Source organism: Myotis lucifugus, unplaced genomic scaffold (assembly GCF_000147115.1).
Source record: "Myotis lucifugus unplaced genomic scaffold, Myoluc2.0 scaffold_18, whole genome shotgun sequence".
Lineage (NCBI taxonomy): Eukaryota > Metazoa > Chordata > Mammalia > Chiroptera > Vespertilionidae > Myotis > Myotis lucifugus.
The window spans coordinates 10,217,027-10,228,981 of NW_005871066.1; the positions used below are offsets into that span (position 1 = coordinate 10,217,027).

Sequence of the window (11,955 nt, forward strand, 5' to 3'; positions counted from 1 at the left end):
TCTTCTTGCCGTCTCCCGAAATTAAGGACCGGTTTTCCGAACGGGGCCTCCTGGGCTTTCTCAAGTGTCAACTTCTTCTGGTTCGGGAAAAAATGTCGGAAAACCCCGTCGCCTTCCCGGCGGCGTCGGCGTCGTTTGCTACGCGGCGTCCAGTGCACCGGGGCTTGCCCCCCCCCCTCCGCAGGGGCAGAGGGGGAGGGGACGAGCTGCCAGCCGCCATTTTGCTTGTGGGCTGCCACCCTCCGCTGTTCCCTCTCCAGAGGCTCCAAGACAGGCACCTGGAAGCCGAGAGGGGGACAGGATCTCCGTCTTTTTCACAAAAGATGCATTCCACAATTCACCCAAGGTTTGGGGAAGTTTCGGTGTCTGGTGGGATGGATTCTTGACCCCTTTTCCCCGAGTAGCCCTCAAGTCTGGAGGTCGGTGAGCTTGGGCATGCCACGACTGGATGGGAGCATGATGCCTGCAGGCCCCGGGGACGACCACCTCCTCCCAGCACCCTCCCAAGTCAGGGCACTTTCTCCCACGCTCCGTCCCGGCCTTCCGCTCCCCCCACCCCATCTGGCTTCCAGCGCTAGGTGAACTCGGGGTGTAAAATGACACCCACTGGGGGCCGAGGCGGCTCCAGTGCGCAGGCTCTAGGCACGGGATAAAAGCGGAGCTGGCGAGTCCAGCGCCGTCTCGATGGAGGAGCGAGAAACGGAAGAGGTCGGGGGGAGCAGTAAGAAAAACACAGCCACCGTCAGCGCCGCCTCCCTGCCACCGTGTATCGGGGTAAAACGCTGTCGTTGCTGTCGGTGCAGTTGCTGTCGCTGCCTCCTACTTCTCTTAGCCCCGGGGAAGGATTTCCCCGCCGAGGGACAATGCGGGGAAGGGAGCGGGAATTCCTGTGTGTGGCGGTGATTCAATGGGGGAGGGGCAGACGGTTATCTCGAAGAAAAAAAAGGACAAGGCCAGAGAAGAAAACATGGGTCCCCCGCACCCCCCTAAAATGGCACGGTGATTCCCGCTCTTGTTTTCGGGGGGTCTTTCCCCGAAATGGCGGTTTCCCGTCTCGTCCTTGCCTCACAGCGACCCGAACGTCTGGGTAAACCGAGTGGGGAGAGGCAGAGGCGGTCCAAGCAGCCAATCAGTGTGTGGTGTGCTCTGTCCGGCGCGCTGTGATTGGCTAGCGATGACTTCATGCTGCAGCAGCGGGTGGGGCTAGAGCCCGGAGGGAGGCTGTTGCAAAGGCAGAGTGGGAGCAGTGACGGCGGTGTTCGTTGCTGCCGCGCCGATGTGGAACCCACGCAGTGGCGAAGGGAATCTCAAGGCTCTTCCCTGACATTTTCTCCTGTCCCTGCGCGAGGTGAGGGCCCCGGCTCGGCCTCTGCGGAACTTTGGGGCGCTGGCGCGGACGAGGAGACACAATTGCTCCCCATGACTTTTGTAACTGCGTCAGGGCAAGATGGCGCCGGGCCTCCTTGGGGCGCGGGGGGAGAGGCACGTCCACCGCCGTCGCAGCGCATGTGACTGGGCTGCATTCCTGTGGGGTTTGGCGGGGACCCAGGCTGGGGCGGGGAGGGGAAAGGGCTGGGGCGGAGGAGACGGGCGCGGGTGGCTTTGGCGACCTGAAGAGGAAGAGATGACTGTTTGCGTGCTTCCCCTCCCCCGCGCGGCTAACAGCTGCCGCAGCGGGGGGGCCGGGCGGGACACTCCTCGCGGGGCGGGGCGGCGTTGGTGGAGGAGGTTTGGCGCCCTGTTTTGTTATCGGCCTGTCTCCTTGCACAGCATCCTTAGCAGGAGGTGGCAGGTCCCTAATGTGGAAGTTTGAATCCACTGGGAGCCCTCGGGGCCACCACGCAAGGAGTATCGATTATTTTCTGGAAAACGTAAAGTTTTTCAGACCGAATAAAAAAATAGTCCATAGGTTTGGAAGCAGGTATAAGTAACACCCAGGAACACTTTTAATTTTATAAAAGTTACCAAAAAAAAATAGACTATCTGAATTTTGAGGGCCCCTTTCAAACGTTCTGTACCTTCCACCTGTACTTTTCCCGTATCTTCCCTGTTTGTATATCCTACAAGAATGTGCAATGTTACCAATGGATTTGCTTTTCTGTTTAAATTTAAGCATGATGAGTGATACAGAATAAAATCTGCTAGTGTAATCTGAAGTTTTAAGGCTGTTTTCAATACTTATATGTTGTCTTTCTGTCTCCCTCTTACCTATAGTTTTTTAAAATGATGAAGTTATCAGTTGGTGAATATTAAGATTCCTGCACCATTATAAAAACATTAAAGCCTTCTTTAAATCACTTTTGTGGAGGTGTGAATTTAGTTTTAGAAACCTTGCTAGGTGAAGATAAGGTCTCCAGCAATTTAAAAATTCTTAAGGTTTAAATTGGCATATCAATAAGAAAGACTCACTTTGTTTTTTATTATTCCCACTTGGCCAAACTAGTATAGTAGCCATTACCTAAACTAGTGAAGAGTTAAAAGACTTCTCCTTCCGATGGAGTCAACTGAGAGTTGGGAGTTATTCATGGAATACATGTGCACGTGAACCCTGGCTTGCTTTTTGAGGGAACCACCTCTATTTGATGCCAGTGGGAAATGTTTGCTGAACCTGAAAAGATAAGTTTAACCTGGATCTGAGGTTGTGCTGTTTCCTTTAGTCTTTCTTGTAGACTTGGTAGTTTGGAAACAAGACTGATGTTTTTAATTAATTTGTGTATACATAAATCCTTACTAGTGACTTTTTTTAGTGAATGTGAATGAACAGAAAAGCCAGTGATTAATTGTAAATATTAAGTAATACAAAGATTTTAAAGTTCAAAGCTTTTTTTGCTTTCACTCCAAATATAAAATGGGTATTTTGCCTATGAGGACTCACAAATAGTTTCAATAGTCTATTTGTTATGTATAAGTTGTCTCCATCATAAAAGTTACCATCATAGCAACTTTTATTCTCGCTTAGAAAAGAGGGGTAAACATGAAGTCAGTCGATTTTAAGGTAATTTTTAGAATGTTCCTAGTTTTTTGTGCCTTAATAAGGAAAAGAGGCGGTTTATCAAGCCAATGGAAACAAATCCTTGATTTGTACTTCTGGTAAACATGTATCCTTATTGTTTCTACTCACCCAATCCATGAGGGTCATGAACCCTGGTTTTTCTTTACATTCCTGAATTTTAAATACTATTTGCAATTACTTCCTTTATCTGACTGCATTTTGCATTTTATATTCTCTGGGCAATTTCATTTGTGCCTATTCCCTGATAATTCCCACACTTTTGTCTCAAAGCTGCAGGTGGAATGTTAAGGTTTGGTGGGGGGCGGGGGGCATGTAAAAACACTAACCTTAGTACTTGATTCCTAAGAACTTTCTTCACTCATTCTCTTAAAAAAATTATTTCACCTCTCATCCTACATTTCATTATCTGAATAAGTCATACCCCAAACTTTCTTTCCCTGTTTCTGTTCAAATCTAAGTGGGTTCGTATAGCAGACATCCCCTGATGGGCTAAACTGAACACCATAACCATATCGAAATAGTTGTGCTATTTCATACCTTCATGTCTTTGTTCACAACTCCCTGAAGTGTGCCTCTTCCTGCTCCTAGTTAATACAACTTGAGCCTTTGCGTCTGAAACTTCCCAAGTAAAATGAGCCATTCTTTACATTGGTGACCCAGGCCAATTTGTACATGCTTTTTAGAGATTGATAACACTTTTTTATTAGACAATACAGTGTAAAATACTTTTATTTAAAAAACATTTTTGACCACTAGAATTTGGAGAAGAGATGAAAGGTTAGGATTGCTTTGAAGCAAGGTTTCATCCTCTTATAAGGTGGGGGATACGGGTCCAGCTGATGGGACAGATGGTTCTGCGCCCCCGTCCCGTCCCCCGCCCCCCCCCACAAAATTGGAAAGAAAAAAACTGGCCTTATCGCTTCTAGGCCTTTTGCTGAGGTCGTGTAGTATCTGTTCTTATCTATTTAATATCTGATATGTCCTCTGAGGACAATATGTTAAATGTATTTTTGGAGCAGGGAGATGGAATAGAGCTTGCCTCATCCACTCCGTGCATTGACCTGGTATTGCAGTACTTCCGGGAACAGTGCACCCAAAAAACCCCACAAAACTGGCCTTAGTTTTAGTCAATATCCATATTTCTCAAATCTAGAGGACATTTTAACCTATAAACTTCCAACAGTATATAAAACCAGTGATCATTTGAGTTTATAATTATTTGATGTGTTCAGGGTTTGTCAAGGTGTATGTAGTATTGCTTGCTCTGATACTGGAGGACCCAATTTGTTGTGCCCTTGAGTTTAATTATTTTTGTCACTTGCTGTCAGTTTTAAGTGCCAGTGTGCCAGCCTTTAGTAGCTATATGTGTTTTATGTGTCATGAGGTTGGCATTCCAGTAACAGGGCTTATAAAAATATGTGAAAGGAAATTTTGCAAATATGAGCTTTATAGCATAAACATTAATGACCCTTTTGTCTACTCTTAACACTTTTGGGGGTATTTTTCAGTAGTCATGGTCTATTTCACATTTGTTGAAACTCAAGTTCAAAGTAAGAAAATATTCTGAATTACCTGTGACTTTAACTGGATTTTGTTTTTATATGAAATTTTCTTCTGCCCCACCCCCACCCCTGACTTTAGTGTCCTCTAAGAGCAGAATGAAAAGATATCTGAGAATTGTTTGAACTTTAAGGTATATTAAATATACCTTAAAATATTAGGGTAAAACAACATACACAGCCTGATAAGTTTAACTTTCTGAAAAATGAGTGAAATGCTATCTCTTCAGCAAGAGATTACTTGTTAACACTAAACCTGAAATCCATATTTACAAATAGTAGTCAAAAAAAACTATCAAGGGTTGTGGATACCTTAAATCAACTTGAATTATTATTCTTAAGTAAAAGCCCTAGCCCAAGCATGTCAAGCCCACGGACAGCATGCCTGATTTATTTGGCCTGTGTTAGCCTTTGAGTTTGACATGCTTGCCCTAGCCGGTTTGGCTCAGTGCATTGAGTGTTGGCCCACAGACTGAAGGGTCCCAAGTTCAGTTTTGGTCAAGGGCATGTGCCTCTGTTTGCAGGCTCAATCCCCAGCCCGGGTTGGTCGGCGTGGAAGTGGGAGGCACCCAATTGATGTGTTTCTCTTTCTACCCCTCCCTTCCATTCTCTTTAAATAAATAAATAAATAAATAAATAAATAAATAAATAAATAATCAATGGAAAAATATCCTCAGGTGAGGATTAACAACAAACACACACACACAAAAAACGAAAGGAAACGGACGTGCACATTTTAGACCTAGGAAAAGGACTGGTTCCCTTTGTTGTTTTTAGATAGCTAAATTACATGCTGGTACATACTTAACTGAGTCTGATTAGCCATAGTAAGATTAGTAATATTGTTTTATTTTTTTTAGTAATATTTTATTCGTAACTATTCTAAGGAATACCTTTTACTAGATTATTCTCTAATGCACAAAAATGGGAGGTAGCATGTATAAATCCTTTTTTAAATTATTAAATGATTCTCTTTCTCCGTAGAAAGTAACATAGTGTAATCAATTGCAAAAATTGTGAAAACCATGCACTTGTTTAACTCTCTCAAACCAGATTGCTTCTATCACCAATAACTTGATTTCCTAAGGGGCAAAGTAACAAATGCTTTGATACATGAAGTGGTTTAACTCTGAATTCAAGGAAATTGCTACTAATTTGTTAAATACTTGAATATTTATAGCAAGGTTAGAACTTAGCAACTAAACTCCTAGTAGGAATTTATAAACCTCTCCATCACATACTTTCCACACATTATGCCCAATGCCTGGCTCCTAATGTCTTTCTGATAAACTTTAATATTGTTAGGTAAAGAGAGAGAGAACCTGTTCCTTCAGTTTAGTCTAATCCCTCGTATTTAAGTTTTTAATGAAAGAAGGCTATGCTAAGGTAACAGCTGATTCTCGAAGAAAACTTATTTTGGATAAGCAAAAAATGCCAAATTATTTTTTCTCATTCTGTACAATAGTAGAAACCTGAAAAGTTAGCAAAAAATATTCATTCTTCTCAGGTTTGTGTGATAACAATGATATGGTATTATCTAGGCATCTCTCCTGTGTCCTAAACACAGCTTATCTAACCACATCTCTGCAAGACTTTCTGTGGCTACTTTGTTTTTATTCCCATGCTCTCACTTTATGACCAGTTAAAGGGCAAATGGGAGTAAAAAGGATAAGAGAGCCAAAACCGGTTTGGCTCGGTGGATAGAGCGTCGACCTGAGGACTGAAGAGTCCCAGGTTTGATTCCGGTCAAGGGCATGTACCTTGGTTGCGGGCACATCCCCAGTAGGAGGTGTGCAGGAGGCGGCTGGTCGATGTTTCTCTCTCATCGATGTTTCTAACTCTCTATCCCTCTCCCTTCCTCTCTGTAAAAAATCAATAAAAATATAAAATTAAAAAAAAAAGGATAAGAGGCTATATCAAATGAATGATTGAAAAATACTTTAGAAAATTAAATGGCTGTAAGAAAAGATATTCTACCAATAAATCTGAAGTCAAGGGTTCACTTGTGCCATCTCTGGATTTTCTAAGTGTCTAAAAGTTAACTAGCTCCCTTTTTCCACAAACTCAGCCTTTTGTGTCCATGTTGGTATTACTGGAAAATAAGACTATATGCAGTTATTTACCTTTAACATTTTGTCAAAGTTCTGTATTTTTATGTGTTCCAGATGGGAGGGTCTTATATGACCTATAAGATTTGATTACTAAGAATATTCCTTCTTAAAACTCCTTGGTTTATATGCTAAATATCCTTTGCTGGTTGATACTTCTGTCCTCCTGTTTTCATTAGTTACTTTCTTCTGCTTTTAGTTTGGTAGTTCTCAGTGTCATGTCCCCAGCCACCTTTTCACCAATTGTATTAATCAATTCCCACCCCTTTACCTATTGATGACTCCAAAATTTATAATCTCTGTACTCAAATAGAACTATTAAATATGGGTACTTCAAACCAAACAAATTCAAAACAACTTTTCTCTCTAAACTTTTCTCCTTGTATTTCCTTTTCTGGTTAATGGTTTTACCCTTCTAGCTTATTCATGTGATCAAACATCTTTTCAAAACAATCTTTTATGCTTAAAAGACTTAATTCACCAGAGATTTGAAGATTAAGTCCAAACACTCTATAACATGCAAGGTTTTTCATCTAACCCCTCCTTATGAACCTCATGGGCACCACTGAAATTAAAATGACCCAAATTTGAATATTTGCTCTTTCATTTCAAGTGAGACCTTAGGTAGCTTGCTTTCTGGGCCTCAGTTTCATATCCCATAGAACAGGTAAAATACTGTTTCATCATAGTGACTAGGGATTAAATGAGAAATAAAAGCTCTAGGAGCATTGTTGATTTGTAGTAAACTCAATTATTATTATCTCCTGAAAATGAGACATTTCTCTGTTACTTCTGTATCTATCACAGTCATGTTCATGTTACTCTTGTCTATGAGCCTGTGAGATGTTGATAGCTAACGTGCAAAGTGTCTGGCAATACAATAGGCACTCAGTTTTTGTTGGGCAAACAACAGATAATCTGATTTGATGCCAGATGTCTGAAAATTTTGCTGTAGCATGAGTTTATGGTAATGATAGCAAGTCAGTTGGATACATAATTGGATGCAAAATATTTTGGTTGATTCTGTCATATTATAAAAGTTTGGGTATTTTTAAAAAATACCTTTTACCAGTATTGTTAGCCCTCAAATTAGTTTGTCCATCGTGTTCCTTTTTTCCTCAAATATGTGTGCCTGCCTTTCATTGAGTGAGGAAAAACTGGACCCTATTCTATTAATTTATAATGTAGTTTGGGTTTAAGCCATTTGGATATAATTATTCAGCCAGGAACCCCAGTTCACGGGTTCTTGTGTTTTACAGTGGAATAGAATTTTTAGACTAGGAGGCAAAATATTTGTGGATTTCAGTGAAGGGGTAGGGGCAGTGAAGTATTTGCAGTAAGTGTGGCTTTATGTGCAAAGGCATAAACAGGAATATAATTTTTTATTGAATTTATTGGGGTGACACTGGTTAATATAATTATGTAGGTTTCAGGTATACAATTTTACAATACATCATCTTTATATTGTATTGTGTGTTCACTACCCCATGTCGAGTCTCTTTCCATCACCATTTTCCCCCTCTTTACCATCTTCCACCTTCCCCTACCCCCTCTTCCCTCTGGCAGTCTGTGACTGCTATAGAAAGTTCTAGTGATGCCCTAGCTGGTTTGACTCAATGGATAGAGATAAGCCTGTGGGAAGGGTCCTGGGTTCAATTCTGGTCAAGGGCACATGCCCGGGTTTCGAGCTCAATCCCCAGTGTGGGGCAGCCAATCGATGATTCTCTCTCATCATTGATGTTTCTCTCTCTTCCTCTCCCTTCCTCTCTCTGAAATCTTTTTTTTTTTTAATTAAAAAACCATGAGGTCATGTTCCTTGGAATAAATGTTACATTTGTAAATAAAACTGCAAGTTTTTCCGTGCCATGCATTTTTATGAACTAATTCATATGAAAATTAAAATATTTTAAGATATGAAATGAAGGGGCCAGATTACAAAATCAAGTTATGGAGTGAGGCTTAGAGAGATAAGAGAACAGCTAAGTATCCATTTGTAGTGTTTTAATTTACTTCTTTGAAAGAATTCTCAGTGAAAGGGGTTTCTTCATAATTGTCATAAAACTTGATATTTTAGAACTCACTAATTACGGCTAAACCAATGAACTTTTTAAAACTTGGGGCTCTAGAATGTTCAGGTGAAGGTAAATGTATAGGATATTGACCCTTTTTCATTGAGGGAGTAAGAAGAGTTTTGATATCACAGGCTATTTGGACTTAAAGCTATGAAAATTTGAAAGTAGTTTCATCATTTAGGGTTTAATTTTTCATGCCCTTTCCAGCCTCTCTCTCTCCCCCTCTCTCTCTCTCCTTGGCAGAACTTAACTTCCTTGCTTGCTCTTTATGTTGTTGACTACACATCAAGGAGGCATTGGGTACCGGAAGGCTTTGAGCTGTTTGGAAGAAAGGTACTCATAAGTACAGGATAATTATTAATTGTAATAAACAGTTTTTGTCAAAGGCGCATGTGTAACTCCCTTATATATTAGTAGCAGACAGCAACTAGATATCTTTGCAACAAGCGGGTTATATTTGTTCCTTCTAAATCGAGGTCTGCTTCATAAATTAGGTCTGGAGTCTTATCAGGAGCCTTTATAACAGAATGGTTAAGATGGGGAAAAGCTCACATTCTGTATCCCTGGAATACAGAGCCATTGTTTGAAGATAGGATAACTTCAAAGATATAGGACAAATCAAACAATGCATGTCAGTATAGACCTCTAGGATATAAGTCAACAAAGCAAAGTAATTATGAAACTCTTCTGGGTCTTGGTAAGAATGTAGTAATCCAGTATATTATGAGTAACAAGCTAAAAAGAGTTGGTAGGGCTTTCGAGCAAATCAAATCCATTGGTTCCCAGACTTTGGGAGTTCTTGTATGAATAAAATTATAAGAAATATGGAAACCAATATAGTTGCTAGTTTTAGTTCTTTAAATAGCAACATTATACCTAACGCTTGGTTTTTAAAATGGTTAACAACAAATGAGGACATAGTCAAGTCCATAAATACAGTACTTAAATTATTTTCAAATAATTATTTCAAAGCATTACATACTACAAAGAAATGGTAAAAATATGAAAATACTATTACAATTTTGTGGGACTTTTGTGCAGTGTATTTCCATAGAAATGGGTCAAAGAAATAAAGTAGAATGCTTTCACTGGTTCTCTCTAGGTTTGCATGTAGGCTTACAGAAAGATTTTCTACAATAAGTATGTATTACCAGAGAGCAGCCCTCCCCACCCAAGATGTTCTAGTTTGCAGTGATATGGGAAAATGCTTGCATGTAGATTAACTAAAAATGGAATACAAACTATCCTTTAACACCCATGTCCATTATGTTCCTAAGTAATGTCCATTCTAACTTTGTTTTGTGGTCTACTTCCCCTCCTGTTCATCACCACTGCCTCTACTTTCGTTCAGGCAGTTGCCTGAAAAATTATATATATCTATCTCCTGGCTTACTCTAGCTTTAATTTTACTCCTAATCCATCTGTCATCCTTCAAGGTGATTTTATTAACATGTGAATCTTACCTTGAAATGCTTTAATGGAGTGCATGCTCCTTAAGATGGCATACTAGACCTTCTGTAATCTGGTTCCTGTCTTTTTCCAATGTAAGATCCAGATAGTCCTTCTTGCTTCCACCCATACTATTACTGCTTTCAGTTCCCAAAACTTACCATGTGACCTCTGACCTCCTTTCTTTTGTAAATCATCTCTACATGGAATACCTCCCCCTATCCTCCCTTGAGAATGAAGATCCTTCAGTTCAAGTGTTTTCCTCTATGAAGTTTTCCCTGGTGCTCTTCTAAGAAGTCCATTGTTCTTTATAGTTCCATAAACCTCTTCCTGAGCTCTATTATAGCACTTAACTGCAGTTTATTTATAACTATATAGAATCTCCTCACCCTGCTGGAATATGAGCTCCTGAAGGCCAGTGTTTAACTTGCATTGTCTCCTCAGATGAATGCATAGTTCTTGCATTAACACCTAGGACAGCCTGGCCAGTGTGGCTCAGTTGGTTGCACACTGTCCTGTGCACCTAAAGGATGCTAGTTTGATTCCTGGACAGAACATGTGCCCAGGTTTCGGACTTGATCTCCGGTAGAGTGTGTGCAGGAGGCAGCTGATCAGTGTTCCATTCTCACATCGATGTTTCTCTCTCTCCCTCTCCCTCTTAAAGTCAGTTTAAAAAATTTTTAAAAACACACCTAGGACATAGTGCTCAAGTAAATATTTAAGTAGGTCTCTTCACTCTTTGGTGTAAGTATAAACCTGCAAAAATAGCTACTAAAATTGTGAACAGAGTTAGAGATGTATTTTTGTAGTTAAAAGTTAGGAAACCTAAAATTACTAATGATGTGTGCAGAAGAGCAAAACCATCCTTATTCTAGAAAAGAATAATACGAAGAAAATAATTGGACATCTGTTCTTAGGTTTCATCCCTCACAATTGTCTTGAAAGACTTACAATGCCCAGTGAAACATATCCTTGTACTTTGTCCATTGCAAATAAAAGCCTCCCTTCAAAAGGTGTTAAATTGTTTTGAACAAAATGAAAAGTCCTATCCATCTTCTGATGTTTGTTTATAGATGCTTATTTTTCAGGTTTAACCTGCCTTTTCAATGTATAATAGTGATTCTTATTACTATTATTATGTATTTTATTTCAATGTATAATAGTAAAAGCATAACTATAAACATAATTACACTAGAGAGGAGGACTTTCCCATAGCTAATTTTTCTAAACAGTTGAACAACCCTATTAATAGGATGGAAGTTCAGGGCTAGGTGCTTATCTGTACGGGAAGTTATTTAGCTTCAATTTTGAATGGTTTATAATCAGATTATTTTAATATCCATTTTTATAAAATTGAATCCATTGATGTGCTAACCAATCCACACACACACACACAACACAAGCAATTTTATATTCTTTGGGAAGGTTTAGCGCACTAAGTTAAAAATCACTAAGATTTGCAACATTAAATGAGTTGATATATTCTGTTATACAGATACCAACAAATGTCTTTTTCTAAGTGTTAGTTGAAGGTACTTACATAAAGAACTAATAGAAATATAATGTGTTTGTTTATCAAGCCAGAACTTGGTTGGTCATCCATTTCTAACAGCTTAAATTTTAATTGGAGGCAAATTTCTTATGCCTAGAGTCATAGCTACCAAGTATTTTTTTTAATCCACTTTTTAAAATTAGTTTCTCTGCTATAGGCATGTGGTTCAAGTCAGTGGTTCCCAAGCCAGTTTGATCACCAT

The 11,955-nt window shown here is 40.0% G+C and overlaps 1 non-coding gene across 1 annotated transcript; it reads left to right on the plus strand.

The window, feature by feature from the left end:
• Positions 1–3,928: 3,928 nt before the first annotated feature.
• On the plus strand, positions 3,929–4,111 carry LOC111825247. Its single transcript, XR_002828407.1, has one exon. It is a non-coding gene; the product is annotated as a U2 spliceosomal RNA (small nuclear RNA).
• The last annotated feature ends 7,844 nt before the right edge of the window (positions 4,112–11,955 follow it).